Source organism: Medicago sativa, chromosome 1, assembly GCF_051527215.1.
Source record: "Medicago sativa cultivar Bolivia chromosome 1, Bolivia_mono, whole genome shotgun sequence".
Lineage (NCBI taxonomy): Eukaryota > Viridiplantae > Streptophyta > Magnoliopsida > Fabales > Fabaceae > Medicago > Medicago sativa.
The window spans coordinates 67,816,178-67,831,371 of record NC_140749.1 but is presented as its reverse complement, the minus strand read 5'-3'; the positions used below and the strand labels follow the sequence as shown (position 1 = coordinate 67,831,371).

Genomic DNA, 15,194 nt, shown 5'->3' with positions numbered 1-15,194 from the left:
AAATGACACATTACCATCCCTCCCTTAAGTGTGAGATTCTTTGTGTCTATGATATGGTGAGATAGCAAACTAAGATAAGAGGAACAACATGGTAAAAAAATGTGAGTTGGTGACTATTTCATAGATGGGTGTCTTTGTTCCTTTCTTTAATGTGGAGATAGAAAGTAAATTAGAAAAAGAAAGAAGAAAAAGGACTTTGAACAAGAGAGGAATGATAAGAAGTAAAACTAAAGAGAGTGTGTTTTATCTATGACAATATAATTAAGAGATTCAATTGTTGGTAATTTTATGAATTTATTTAAGGAATTGGAAATTACTGGGTAATTATGCTACCAAAATAATAGATTCATTAAAAATGTCGCATCAATTTAAAATGTCTAATAAACATGTAATTTGTCAACATAGCAGAACACATCTACATTTTTCCATTGTCAAATCGTACCAAAGACCAAAAGTGAAGGAATTTAAAATAATAGAGGTTGAATAAAAAATTGCTTGAAAGCGAATGACATCCTAAACCTAAAATTTAAGATAAAAATTAAACAAATGACACCCAAAAACTAACAAAACAAATCATTATAATGCTACGACTTCCTTTGGAACCTACACTGAGTTGTATCATCATATTAGTCAAAGAGCAACAACACAAGTGAGATCGACATCACTTCTTCACCCAAAGTCCTAAAGCATTAGGTATATGGATAATCTCCCTCATATGTTTCTCAACGTCTACTCTTGCATCCAATGTCAAATTTTAACTCATAATTGACATATTAACATATCTCCATTAAGAGACTCTCCGTGTCTGTGATAGACCACCAAGAAGCACTCCATCCGCCGTCCACAATGTTGAATCGGGATATGATACCACCTCTGGGCTTTATAAGGGAGTCAACATTGATGTGATTCGACACATTACAAAAAGAGAAACCACACAAGTGAGAACAATACCACATCTTCATCGAAAAATTGAAGACTAAAATATGAGTTTTATTAATTTATTTGTTGCTCAACCTCCACTTTTTTATTCAATATTGAACTTTAACTGACACTTGATACATCAGAGCATTTTTCCCCTCAAATATGACGAAATTCTAGCCCGTGCTTGACACGGGTTTCCATTTGGGGCGTTTGACACTTGATAATGCATCGTTATTGTTTTGAGGCGTTTGACCGAACCATGCGCGATATAATGTCTTATGATGGTGTCGATAATACAGACAAACCATTTGGGGGTCTTTCTGTGGTTTTGGACGGTGATTTCAGACAAATTTTGCCAGTGATAAGAAAAAGATGCATAAAAGACATACTTGCTTCATCCATCAACTCATCAAAGGTGTGGAGTCACTGTAAGGTTCTCACACTTACAACAAATATGCGTTTACGTGCTTCAACCGTTCGTGTCGAGGAAGATGAGATAAGAAAGTTTGTCGATTGGATGCTTTCAATTGGAGATTGAATAGGATCCACCAACGAGAGTGGATAAATTAACGTACCCATTCCTGATGAGTTGTTGATAAAAGATTCCTCTGATTTGTTGCGTTCTCTGGTTGATTTTGTATATCCGAATTTTTCGCAAAACATGAAGATCTCGGATTTTTTTCCAAGCACGGGGGATACTTGCTCCCACGCTGGACGCAGTTGATCACGTAAACAAATTTCTTCTATCATTGGTTCCAGGAGACAAAAAGGAATATACCAGTTCTGATTCGGTTTGCAAATCAGACGAGAATAGTGAGGTACAAAGCGAATGGTTTACCACCAAATTCTTAAACAATATCAAGTTTTCTGGTATTCCAAACCACAAGTTGAGATTTAAAGTTGGATGTCGAGTTATGTTGATGAGGAACATTGACCAAGCAACTGAATTGTGCAATGTGACTAGGTTGATTGTAGACAATCTTGGGAAGAACTTTATCGGTGTAACTATTATTACCAAAAAAATGATGGTGAAAAAGTAATTATTCCAATACTGAGCTTAGTTCCAGGTGATCTTGAACTGCCTTTCAAATTTACTATGAGACAGTTCCTGTTGGCTGTGTGTTTTGCAATGACAATAAATAAAAGTCAGGGTTAGTAGTTGTCTCATGTTGAAATCTATCTTTCCAAACCGGTTTTTACTCATGGACAGATGTATGTCGCAGTGTCAAGAGTCACTTCCAAAAAGGGATTGAAAATGCTTATATTGGATGAAGAAAATCGTGTGTGTACTGAGACCACTAATGTTGTGTACCGTAATGTTTTTCGGAATGTTTAACCTGTCGTTCTTGATGACGCAGGTGGGTATGAGTTTTTTTTCACTTTTAAACTTTGTTGTAATATATATTTTTTATTTGGATATGAATTGGTTGTTTCTACTTGCAACCATTCTAATAGTTGCGTAAAGAAAGAGTAATGGATTGGTCATGTAGATAAACTACAATTCTGGAACTAACAATTAAGATCACACTTCTTATTTCATTGTATAAAATCCAATGACATTTATTGTTGTGCAAAGAACAGGCCGAGTGATCAATTTGTTATAAGGACTAATATGTTATATGGAGTAATATTTTTGATCCTTTTTGACAATATTTTGATCTCATGTACCTTCAGGTGCTGTCTGCTTTAGGTGAGGTGATATCATTCAGATGTACACAGGCTGACGTTAATGGAATTTCTATGACATTGAAATATCATTGACCAATTGCAATAGGTGCAATGCCTTCTCTTCGACTCCAAAATTTGCCTGATACATTAAGGTTTTTATCTACTGAGATTTCGGTTTTTCTATTATCTGGTAGAGCAACTTCAATATTTTCATACTCAGTTTAATTTTATTTATAATGTCAGCATCCTTCTGATCATTCTCATTTTTTCTAATGTAAGCCGTACTCTTTCAGTGACCATATTATCAACTATATACTCTGCATCATTTTTTATACAATCTGCTATATATCCGTCTTTTTTTTTCTTTGTTCTTTGGAGCGCCTATGTCTATGTGCATGCACATGACAATTTTGTAGTCCTTTTTCAAGCCTTATCTGTTGTGTTTTTATAATATGCTTAGTTAAAAAATGCGATAGATAGTTGGTGTTTTTGTCGCTGTTTGTTATACTTATTTGTTACACGATTGAATAATTACAAATTCGTGTTGGATATTAAGATGAATCAAGTGTATGCACGATGTTAACTTTGTATATATAAGGGTATCCGCTATAGAAATCATGGAATTTGAAAGAAACTAATATGATAGAGACGATTCGTTGGGTAGGGACAATTAATTGTATATGCAGCAGTAGGCCTCGAGACTCCAACACCCCCAGTTATATGCAGAACATAAAAAAAAAAAAAAAAGACTCATGTCTCCGTAATAAATTTTAGCCATCCATATAAAATATTCCTGCATTAAATACTAATATTTCGACGTTGCATCCGTTAAATCATTCCTGTTTAACGATACGAAAATCCAAATAACTATATACGCATTGATATTTGTATATATAAGCAATCGAAAATACGATAACAATGCGTTCTATTTATATATTGTGTATAAAATAATGAATTTGCTATTTAATTAGATTTTATATATAAAAAATAGTCGTAATTCTAGCCCGTGCTTGGCACGGGTTTCCAAGCTAGTTTAAATAATATTTAGATCCTTAAATATTTCTATTTAATGTCTTTTGGAAATTTTCGGACCAAAAAAAAAATGGAGGCCCTGTGCAATAGGGATATGCTTGGTTTTAACCGGCCCTGCAACCACTAATAAACAAAGAACACCAAATAACATAAAACAAGCGAAATTTTATCGTAATTTTATTTTTCGTTTTTCTTTATCTAAACAATTATTTTGATAAAAATCCCACATAAAAACAATGGTTTAACCAATAACAATTTTTTTAAGTGGTACTTTGTGGTTTGAAAAGAAGATTGGGGAAATGGGTGCAACCAAAAATGGTGTTCCTAAAGAAACTGTGGAAGTGAAAGGAGATCTAAGGATAGAGAAAAGTTAAAGAGTTAATGTGATTACATTAGCACAATAAAATCAAAATTTCCAAAAGAAGAATAGTGACCGGCTATAATGAGTCACTTATTGAGGTCCACTAAGGAGAGATGGCACAACTCTAGGCAATCTAGGGCAGTCTGCTTGTGCTGGAATGTTCAGAAGAGTAAGGGTTGTTTTGCAGTCAATCTTGGAATTTCAAATGCTCTCTTTGCTAAGCTAATGGGAGTGATCACTGTTGTGGAAACTGCCTATCTGAAGAATTGAATCACTTATGGATTGAAAGTGATTCTAATTTAGCTTGCTTGGCTTTCAAGTCTCCTCATATAGTGCCTTGGAAACTTAAGAACAAATGGAAAAAACCCCTAGTCAAATTGTCCTCTATGAATTTCATGATCACACACATCTACAAAGAAGGGACCCATTATGCAGATAGATTAGCTAACTTAAGATTAGCTTTAAATGAATATACTTGGTGATCTTTCACCCAATTGTATTTAGGGAAGAACTAGTCAATAATAGGTTACGACTTCCTAATTATAGGCAAGGTTTCAAAAAACGGAACGTTACCGGGATTGCGGCCGTTACAAATCGGTATCGGCAGCCACCGTGACCGTTTTTGGACCTTTTCGCGTTGAGAACAAAAATCACAGTCAAATCGCCGTTACGGCCGTTACGGAACGCTGTTACGGGCGCGAAACGCCGTTACGGCCGCGAAACACCGTTACGCACTCCGTTACAGACTTGAAAATTCAGTAATCTGAACAGGAGAAAAGGAATCGAATCTCATATTAAAAAAAAAAAGCACAAGAATCAGAGGCATGTTATAATAGGGAAGAGATAGTTTCTGAAAGTCATGATGAAAAGGAGGAAATAGCGATTTTGTATGAGAAGAAGGCAGAGGCAGAAGCTAGATCTTGAATCTGGAAAAAGAGGAGTCGCGCTGCTGTTAGGAGGAAGAAGATGAGATGACAGTAAATGGGCCTTTGTTTGGACTGTTTGTATTAAAATATAATGAAGTTACAATTCCTAATCATACCCCCTTTTTAAAATGTATTAGTAGTTTCTTGTGATGTGAACTAAATGTAGTAAATTGATCATGAATTTTGTTTAAAGATATGCTATGAGTAGTTATTTATTAGTTAATTTCTCTCCAATCTGTCAAACATTCTATCTTTACTAAATGTAGTCTATTTTTATTATTATATTTACTTTAAACATGTTATAATTATGGAAAAAGTAGTAATCTAAGTTATTATACATTATATGATAATATAAATAGTTTTAATACATTTTGTGAAACGTTTTGATTAATTCACACCGCGAAGACCGTTATTTGTATCGCAGCGTCCGTTACAGCCGAAACCGCGACAACCTTAACGCGACCGCGATCGCGACCGCGATCGCGACCGCGACCGTTATTTAGAACCTTGATTATAGGCTCTGCTAGTTTATTTGGTTTAAGGGTTCGATATGGTCTCGATGACTACTAAGCATAGCTTTGGGGATTGACCTAATTTTAACCATTGTATCTTTAATTTAATAGCTTTAGAAATATTCCATTATTGCTTTATGACAATAATTGGCGTACAGTCAAACCTTCGATGGATGTAGACTCACCTAAGATATTAGGGGGTCTTAACTAGAGAAGAGGGTTTGTGATCAAGACATTGGCCTAACCATTTTGATAAAATGTTGTAAAACTATGCTATCCGAATAATTGTAAACATAGGTTCGAGTTACCTAGTAATGAAGAGAAGGAAATATAACTTGACATAATCGCTATTTTATTTGTTTTCTTAAAGTTCAATTAATTAAACCATCGCTATTGTATCCGTTTTCACAATTTCTGTAGATACGGACTTATAAATATTATTACTTGACAATGATATAATACACTTGCTAAAATCAACAATCATTACACTGCTCAATATCGTTTTACTTGATACATATTTTTTATAGTTGATTGTTGAATTGTAAGTTTATATCATATAGATCATCCATGTGAAATTTTACATAAATCTAAAATCATTTTTGATATATTATTGAGACTCGTCAGGATTAACGACGTTCAATAACATCGCACAAGATATGTTATTGAGACTCATCAGGATTAATGACGTTTAATAAAATCGAATAAATATGATTACTCATTTGTGATATGACTTGTTAGTTTGTTTCAATGCATATTTCGTATGAATATATTTAAATAAGTAATTACATCATGTTTAAATAGACTAACAAACTAATACACAAATGATATTAAACCCCTTTGAGTAAATAGGCAATTACCCCCTGAAATTGTAAGTTTCGTCAATTACCCCTCTGAAATTAACAAAACTTCAATTACCCCCCTGAAATTGCACAACGTTAATCAATTTACCCCCTCCGTCAAATTCTTCTGTTAATCAACATGATGTTTTGCAAATACCCCCCCTGAAGTTTTGCACTTATGTGCAAAATGCCCCCTGAACTTAAAAATTTATATTTTTTTTCTTCTTATCCTTGACTCAAAAGATATTAAAGGCAAACAATTAATAATTAACTTAGGCCATTTTCATTGTTAAATGTCAGAATGAAATATGGAACTAGAAACAACATATGGAACATCTTATTCGGGTGGCATTTTGCTCATAAGTGCAAAACTTCAGAGGGGTAATTGCAAAACGTCATGTTGACTAACAGAAGAATTTGACGGAGGGGGTAAATTGATTAACTTTGTGCAATTTCAGGGGGTAATTGACGAAACTTACAATTTCAGGGGGTAAAGACCTATTTACGCAACCCCTTTTATAGGCTTTTTTGTTCTATTTCGATTTGGTTTGATATGGTTTCATCGCTTCGGTTGTTGTTTCTTCTTTGATTTTACTTCTTTGTTGGCTATACATTTAGTTGGTTTAGATTATTTTTAGGGTTAATATTATTAAGTTTTTTTTTGTTTTGTTTTACAAACTCGAGATGTATGGTGAGTTTGAAGGAAGATGTTTGATAAGAAATTATTGGGTCTATGCTATTTAGTTTTCTAAATTACTAGTCATAAAATATCATTGTAATCTTATTAAACTCAAGTAGTCTCATTTGTTTGTTAATTATTCTCTCGAAAACTCTATATTTCAACATAAATAAACTAATATACCACAAGCCCTTGCTGTGTTGGCCAAATTTGGATTTGATAAGCATGTAGTCCATTTAATCTTTTCCATGTTCGAAAACAGTAAATATTTTGTTTTCTTTTTTACAATTGCAAACAGTATATCCAACGCAATAAAGTTGATGTGTAAGGATCATCCTGTTCCATAAACCACTCCACTATCCTCTTCGAAAGTACAAAATTTAACCTTAGTTTATGGATGTATGTTTTGTCGGAGAAAGTGATATACGAACTAATCTTTTAAAATCATATATAGGAGCATTTATAATTACATGTAATCGTGTTTGTTATATGCGAAAGATCAAATTAAACACTTGTTGTTAGCCAATCATCCATATCTAACAGAAAGCATATCGAAAAATAGATAAATTAATATTGTTACGTGTTTAATTTGGAGTCATCATGTGGTGCTTACTATCACGAATCAAGAGTCGGATGAAGATGAACCTTACGAGTTGAAGTTAAAATGAGTATGCCAAGAAACAACGGTGGATTTCAATTCTGTTGGAAAATAAACTATAATTTCTATGTAAATGATAAAAACTTAAGAAATACATTTCTTGAGGATGAATGCATATTTAGACTTGGAAAATTGCACAATTTGTGATATACATGAAAGAAAGTGATTTCTCCTATAAATGAAGATGAGAAAGATCATCATTCCTTAAGTGATCATATAGAGAGTTGATGAATCTCCAATCATACATATCCTAGATTAGAGACGGATTAGGAATGACAAAATAGGTGGATCTATTAAATTTGAATTTATATGGTAATGAATAGATTTAAACAATCCATCAATCCAGTATAAATTCACTAACAATTCTTTAACAAAATTTAATCAAATACATATTCTCTTAAAAATTGTGGTTGAGCCTAAAAAAAACTATAAGATTAATCCAATACTTATAAATACTTATTCAAGTCATCTGTCAACCGATGCGGGGCTCTTTAACCCACCCATTCACACCCAACATCATTGGACGTGGTGCGTTGATATAAATGGCGTGGGTGGTCCGATAGCATAAACCTAATAGAAGGTGGACCAACGTATCTTTAAGGAGACTTTGATTTCATCTTAGAAATCATAGTTTGGCCAAACACACTCACACCTGACACTATTGGACTTAGTGTGTGAATATAAATGGTGGGTGATCCAATAGCATGTGGTTCAATGGATCTTGAATGAGGTTATATATGATATTATTTTATAATTGTGGTTGATCCTAACAAAACCCCATAAAATCAGCTTTTGATGTCAATTCTCACATCAAAAAATTATTATTATTATTCAGGTCATTTGTGGGACTCTTAACACATTCGTTCAACATAAAATTCATATAATTCAACCATTAAAAAATTATTATTTTTACATATTTTTTGAAACAAATATTTTTTGGTAGTTTCCAATTAAATAAATTTTAAAAAAAGATTTTTACATAGTTTTTACTCGACACAAATTATTTTTAAACATTTTTATTAGTTTCAAATTATTAAATATAGTATTTTATTTAAAAAAATATATTAGTAACTTTAATAATTATTATTATTTATAAAAATAGTGGTGGGTAGTGGTCCACGGTGGCTGCCAGTGCTGATCCGGCAACGTGGCTCCAATGACAGAGCTACAACAGATGTGGTCAGAGGCGAGGCTTCAATAAAGATGGGGGTGGTCGACGACATGTGTTCATATTTTTTATAAATTATCTAAAAAAATAATAATAACTTTTTATTTTTACAAAAATATACTTTTTAAAAAACATTAAAAAGCCAAAAGAAAAAAGTTCTATTATCTAATTATGTTTTCCGGCCAAAAAAATATAAATTTGTTCTATCTTTTTAAAAAAAAAAATCATTGGATTTTATCCAAAAAAGACGATCTTTTTACGTGGAGAATTTTTTTTATATAACTTTGTAATCTTATAAACATAACATGATCTTTTTTAGTTAAAACTAACATCATATTTTTTTTCTCTACATCCTTTGTTGTTGAGAAAAAATATAAATATATAATTCCCCTAATTTTAGGGTTTTTACTAATATATTAGATTTATATATTATTCTACAAGTTCTTTTTCTAAACAAAAATGAAATTATATAGGGGATTCTTTCCCCCATAGTCATTGATGTAGGTCTGTTCCTTAGTTCCTGAGAGATTGGGTGTTATATAGAATTCTTTCTACTTGATTGAGAGTATTAATACATAATTTGGAGTTGAGTTATAGGTGGAAGTTATTTTTTAAGGAAATTGTAGGTGAAAGTTAGCAAGGGAAATTTGATAGATTGAACCATTATGGTGGTGACTTGAAAAATGGTCATTAGTTTGATGATGATGATGATGATGATGATGATGATGATGATAAACAAAAAATATAATGGAATATAGATGACCTATTAGTTGAGTAAATTGACAAGAAAGACGTTAAATTCTATGAAGCTAGGATACTCCAAAACAGAGACGTATCTGTATCGATACGTATCGGATATTGGTATTCACGGATATTCTCGGATACGTACCCACGAAGTATCGGAATTAATTATTTAAATTTTTAAAAAATATTTTATCGGATACTTATATGATACTTCGCAGATACACAAGGATACTTATAAGATACGTCATATATACGTATTCTAGAAAAAGATGAAGGGTAAATAAGTGCGACAATGTTGTAAAATTTCAGTAGAGATGTATATGATTCAATTTTAGATTTGCGTTAGATAAAAATTTACTTCTTGTGTATGAAGGTAACGAGAGAAAGGTGATTCAGTTAATAAACATTAGATAAAATTTGTGTTGAGCTTTTTAATGATGTTTCTCTCGATATCCCCACATATGAAAATATAATATGATTTATAAGAAAACTTTACATTTTCTTATTTTGATCACATGTATTATTTTTAAAAAATTATGACTTGTATAATAATATAATAATCAAGAGTAATCAATGTTTATTTTCTTCAAATATTTTGCATACATATAAGTTTTAGTATAAATTTTTTGTTAACGTATCTTAACCGTATTGTATCCTAAATTTAAAAAAATTCGCGTATCTGTGTACCTGTATCGTACCCACCCGTACCTGTATCTAAGCTTCATAGGTTAAATCTACTGAGCCCAAATAGATTAAGAATGCACACATTCTTTCTTTTTAAGAGTAAAAAAAAGGAATTGATAGTTATAGCGAGAAATAGTATAGCGAAAATTTCTCGACTGTATAGCTGCTAAATACATTTCCTATATTACACCATCAACTCCCATGATTTTCGGACAAGAAGGTCTTTGATTGGCTAAAACTTTTTCGTGGTCCTCTCGGGATAAAAGTTTTCTAGATAAATAGCATCACTTTGTAAAAAAAATTGCATCGATAGCTGATACTGGTTAGAGATTCTGTTGATACTTTAACGACTGTATTTTCAGGTTGTTCTTGAAATTTTAGTAAGCATACACACTTGCAAAATACGTTTACTTAAGTATCGGGAGAAATATGAGTTCTGCACTGGACCACTTTCATAAGTAAAATCTACGATAGACGAGTGTATAAATATCAACATAAATTAGAAAGGTGGTAAATAATGTTTTTCAGAAGTAAAAACACAGTACCCTACTCGTCTTTACCGATAAGACGAAGATCTGATTGATGTCAGTTCCTTAAAGCAAACTACATATTTATCTTTTGTTGTTTTGATCAGACCGGTATCAATTAAGTCATTATTTCACCCGTGAGAATTAAGAAGACCGTTAACCTCTACTTCCAATAAACAAAGTTTGTCATCATCAAAGTTATGAACATTTTCAAGTATTGGTCAACGGTGGACTATGATCTATATTAGAACTATCCTAGTAGAAAATGTGATTTTAAATTTCAATCATATGCTCAATCTACCATTGAAGTTTCCATTCAATGGTGTCCTTTTGAACCTCACGAGATGAAACTTAACTGTGTAGTAGGCAGTTATGAGTAGCACTGACTTTAGCTGTTTGAAAGCATTTCTTCATATTTTCACACGTCTAAAACTGTATACTATTTCTTCTTTGTTTCTTTAATGGAAAAGAAAGTGGCACCATATTTGAAAATTGAGTGGTGTGGAGGTGCAAAAAATATTTCAAGGTACAAAATAATTGTTTTCGTGGGATGCAAATTCAAGTTTGAATTTTTATTTATTTTTTGAACAAGTTCAAGTTGGATATTTGTGTCTCATTTATTTATTTTAGATGCACATCCATTACTTTAAATTCTATAAGAATGATAAATGTCCTCAAAAGAAATTAGAATAGTAAATGTTTTGTAAAAAAATAAGAATAATAACTGTAAAAATATGTATGTGGCCATTGCATAACAAATTAAACTCATAACCAAAAAATAATATTTCGAACTTGAAGGAAATTTCCTTCCACTGTACTTCAATAGATTAACAAATGGTTACATTACTTATATCATAGAAAATACAAATATAGGCTTAAATATGTTATTCGTCCCTGCAAATAGGGGTCGCTTAAAATTTCGTCCCTGCAATCGCTAATCCTTTTTTTTTGCCCCTGCAAAGTTTAATCAGTTAAAAATTCGTCCCTTGACCCAGTTAATGACTGACACGTCATCAAAATTACCATAATGGCATGGGAATTGACGAAAATACCCTTGGGCTAATTTTTTTTTTCCTTCAAAAAAATTTTTTTTTTCAAAATTTTGAAAATTCTTTTTTAAATTAAAAAAATCTGAAAAAATAATTAAAAGTCAAAAAAAAATTTGGAAAAAACTGTTAAAATTAAAACTGAAAAATTTTCGGGAAAAAATCGTAAAAAAAATTCGGGAAAAAACTGAAATTTTTTTTGAAGGAAAAAAAAACAAAAAAAATAAGCCAGGGGTATTTTCGTCAATTCCCATGCCATTTTGTTAATTTGATGATGTGGCAGTCATTAACTTGGTCAAGGGACGAATTTTTAACTGATTAAACTTTGCAGGGGCAAAAAAAAAGGATTAGCGATTGCAGGGATGAAATTTTAAGCGACCCCTATTTGCAGGGACGAATAAGCCACAAATATATAATCCTAGCCAATGCATAGATTGTTGATATCAAATCAAAAGATGCTACCTTCTTTTGACCTCATCTGGATATTTTTAATAATTAATATTTTGTATGTAGATGAAATACCATTGAATTGATGATGACTTCAGTCTAAAATTTTACGTGACTTTCCTTATAAATACTTGTTCGTGCATTCCATTTTTGTTCATCACAAACCGAGGCATGGCATCTATGCACTCACTAGCAATACTCCTGCTTGGAGTAGTGATGCTCACTACTACTCCTGTGTTGGCTGAATATTACAAACCACCCACTTATGAACCTCCCATCTATGAGCCTCCACCAACAGAGGAACCACCACCAGTTTATAAGCCTCCAATAACTCATCCACCACCAATTTATAAACCTCCAGCCTACACACCACCAATATATCATCCTCCACATGCAAAGCAACCTCCGGTGTACGAGCCACCATATGAGAAACCACCACATGAAGAGCCACCACCTCGTGAGAATCCATCACCTGAATATGAGCCACCTCATCATGGAAAACCACCATATGAGAACCCACCGCCAGAATACGAACCACCTTATGAGAAACCACCACCAGAGTATCAACCACCTCATCATGAAAAACCACCGCCTGAGTACCAGCCACCTCATGAAAAGCCACCACCTGAGTATACACCACCTTATGAGAAGCCACCGCCAGAATACCAACCACCTCACGAAAAACCACCGCATGAAAGTTCACCACCAGAGTATCAACCACCTCATGAAAAACCACCGCATGAACATCCACCGCCAGAGTACCAACCACCTCACGAGAAACCACCACATGTGCATCCACCACCAGAGTACCAACCACCTCACGAGAAACCACCACACGAACATCCACCACCAGAGTATCAACCGCCTCATGAGAAACCACCACATGTGCATCCACCACCAGAGTATCAACCACCTCATGAACATCCACCGCCAGAGTACCAACCACCTCACGAAAAACCCCCACATGTGCATCCACCACCTGAGTACCAACCTCCTTATCAAAAACCACCTCATGAAAAATCACCATATGAACCACCACCACAAGAGTACCAACCACCTCATGAGAAACCACCACAAGTGAAGCCACCATCAGAGTACCAACCACCTCATGAAAAGCCACCACATGAACATCCACCACCAGAATACCAACCACCTCATGAGAAACCACCTCATGTGCATCCACCACCAGAGCACCAACCTCCGCATGAGAACCCACCTCATGAAAATCCACCACCAGAGTATCAACCACCACATGAAAAAACGCCTCATTATGAACATCCGTCTCCAGAGAACCAACCACCACATGTGCATCCACCACCAGTATACCAACCACCTCATGAAAAACCACCACATGAACATCCCCCTCCAGAGTACCAACCACCTCATGAGAAATCACCACAAGAAAATCCACCTCCAGAGTACAAACCTCCACATGAGAAACCACCTCATGAAAATACACCACCTGGGCATCACCCACCTCATGAAAAACCACCACAAGAAATCTCGTCGCCAGAGTACCAACCACCACATGAGAATCCATCACCAAAGTATCAACCTCCTCACAAAAAACCACCACATAAAAATCCACCACCAAAGTATCAATCTCCTCATGTGAAACCACCTGTTTATGAGACACCTCCTCTAGCTAAGGTACCACAAATGAAGAAACCAACATACTACAACACTCGACCTTTTCGCCATTACCCACCATATAAGAAGAATCAATAATGACACCACTGAAGAATGTGGCGTATTAAATTTGGCAAAGTAAAAGTAAGAGTGGTTGTTTGTTAAGTTTGTCATATGATGTTTTTATGTTTCTTTATTTTCTTTTTTCCTTTTCTGTTTTAAAAGCTCTTGTAAATCACGATGTGCCCTTTCCGCAAATAAAGGCTTATATATATGCCTATGTATAATACCTTCCATTTCATTTAAGCAATGATGTCAAAATGTTAATTGCAACATGTTTTGCACATTGGCTACAACCTCTATCTTGTTTACGAGCACTGTCAGAAGAAAGATCAACTAGACACAAAATTATGGCACGTTAAAAAATAATATGCACAAAAAGAACTGATTAGTTCATAATTTGATCAAACTAAGATATATGTAATATATTGTAGGGAACATATTAGCCGTGAAACTAATAAAATAAAGAAGATAGCATAAACACTACAAGAAAACTGCGTTGGAGTGCGAGTGTCGGCCAAAAGCTGACTCTAAACGAAGGAAAACAAACACTAAAAGGTAATAAGTGTTGGTTTTTCGTCACCGTCGTGGAGAATGGTACAAAGGTCGATGTAAAACAGTTGCATCCAAAAGACTAGATATATCTATATATTGGGAACCATAGTAAACGATGTTGAGAAACTAGAATAATATGTATATAGAGGACGCTATTAGCTTTGCTTTGTAGTAATGCTATAAATGTAGTTTTAGTTTATTCAGCGTCACCTATAGAGTTTCTCAACGTCTGCGTAATCCAGAAGTTAGGTTTATGCCTTTTGTTTAGTAGTGGCGGCAATACCGACGCTAATGTCAATTTTATTTAATAATATTCAACATTTAACAAACTACCTCCCAACCATAAATTAAGGGCTTAATTGTAGTTTTAGCCCCCTAACTTTTCTAAAGTTGCGATTTTGGCCCCCTAAAAAAAAACTACAAAACCGCGCCCCTAAGTTTTGCAACTGTAGCAGTTTTGGCCCCCCAAGGCAAAAAAAAATTGACACGTGACACCTCACTTAAGGTGCCACGTCAGCGTAGACCGAGTCAAAATTGGCCTTAGGGGCCAAAACTGCCACAGTTGCAAAACATAGGGGGCGGTTTTGTAGTTTTTTTTCTTAGGGGACCAAAATCGAAACTTTGTGAAAGTTAGGGGGCTAAAACTGCGAAATTTTTTTTTTACTGCCCCTATGACCAAAAAAATTGATATATCTGCCCCTAGTTGAAAATTATTGTTGTAAATGTCCTTGTTCTTCT

General features: G+C 33.8%; 2 pseudogenes across 1 annotated transcript; both read left to right on the top strand.

Annotated features, from left to right (window-relative positions):
• Positions 1–1,065: 1,065 nt before the first annotated feature.
• On the top strand, positions 1,066–2,257 carry LOC146956665 (uncharacterized; annotated as a pseudogene).
• A 10,111-nt stretch (positions 2,258–12,368) lies between these two features.
• On the top strand, positions 12,369–14,174 carry LOC146956664 (uncharacterized; annotated as a pseudogene). Its single transcript, XR_015020567.1, has one exon. The product of XR_015020567.1 is annotated as an uncharacterized LOC146956664 (transcript).
• The last annotated feature ends 1,020 nt before the right edge of the window (positions 14,175–15,194 follow it).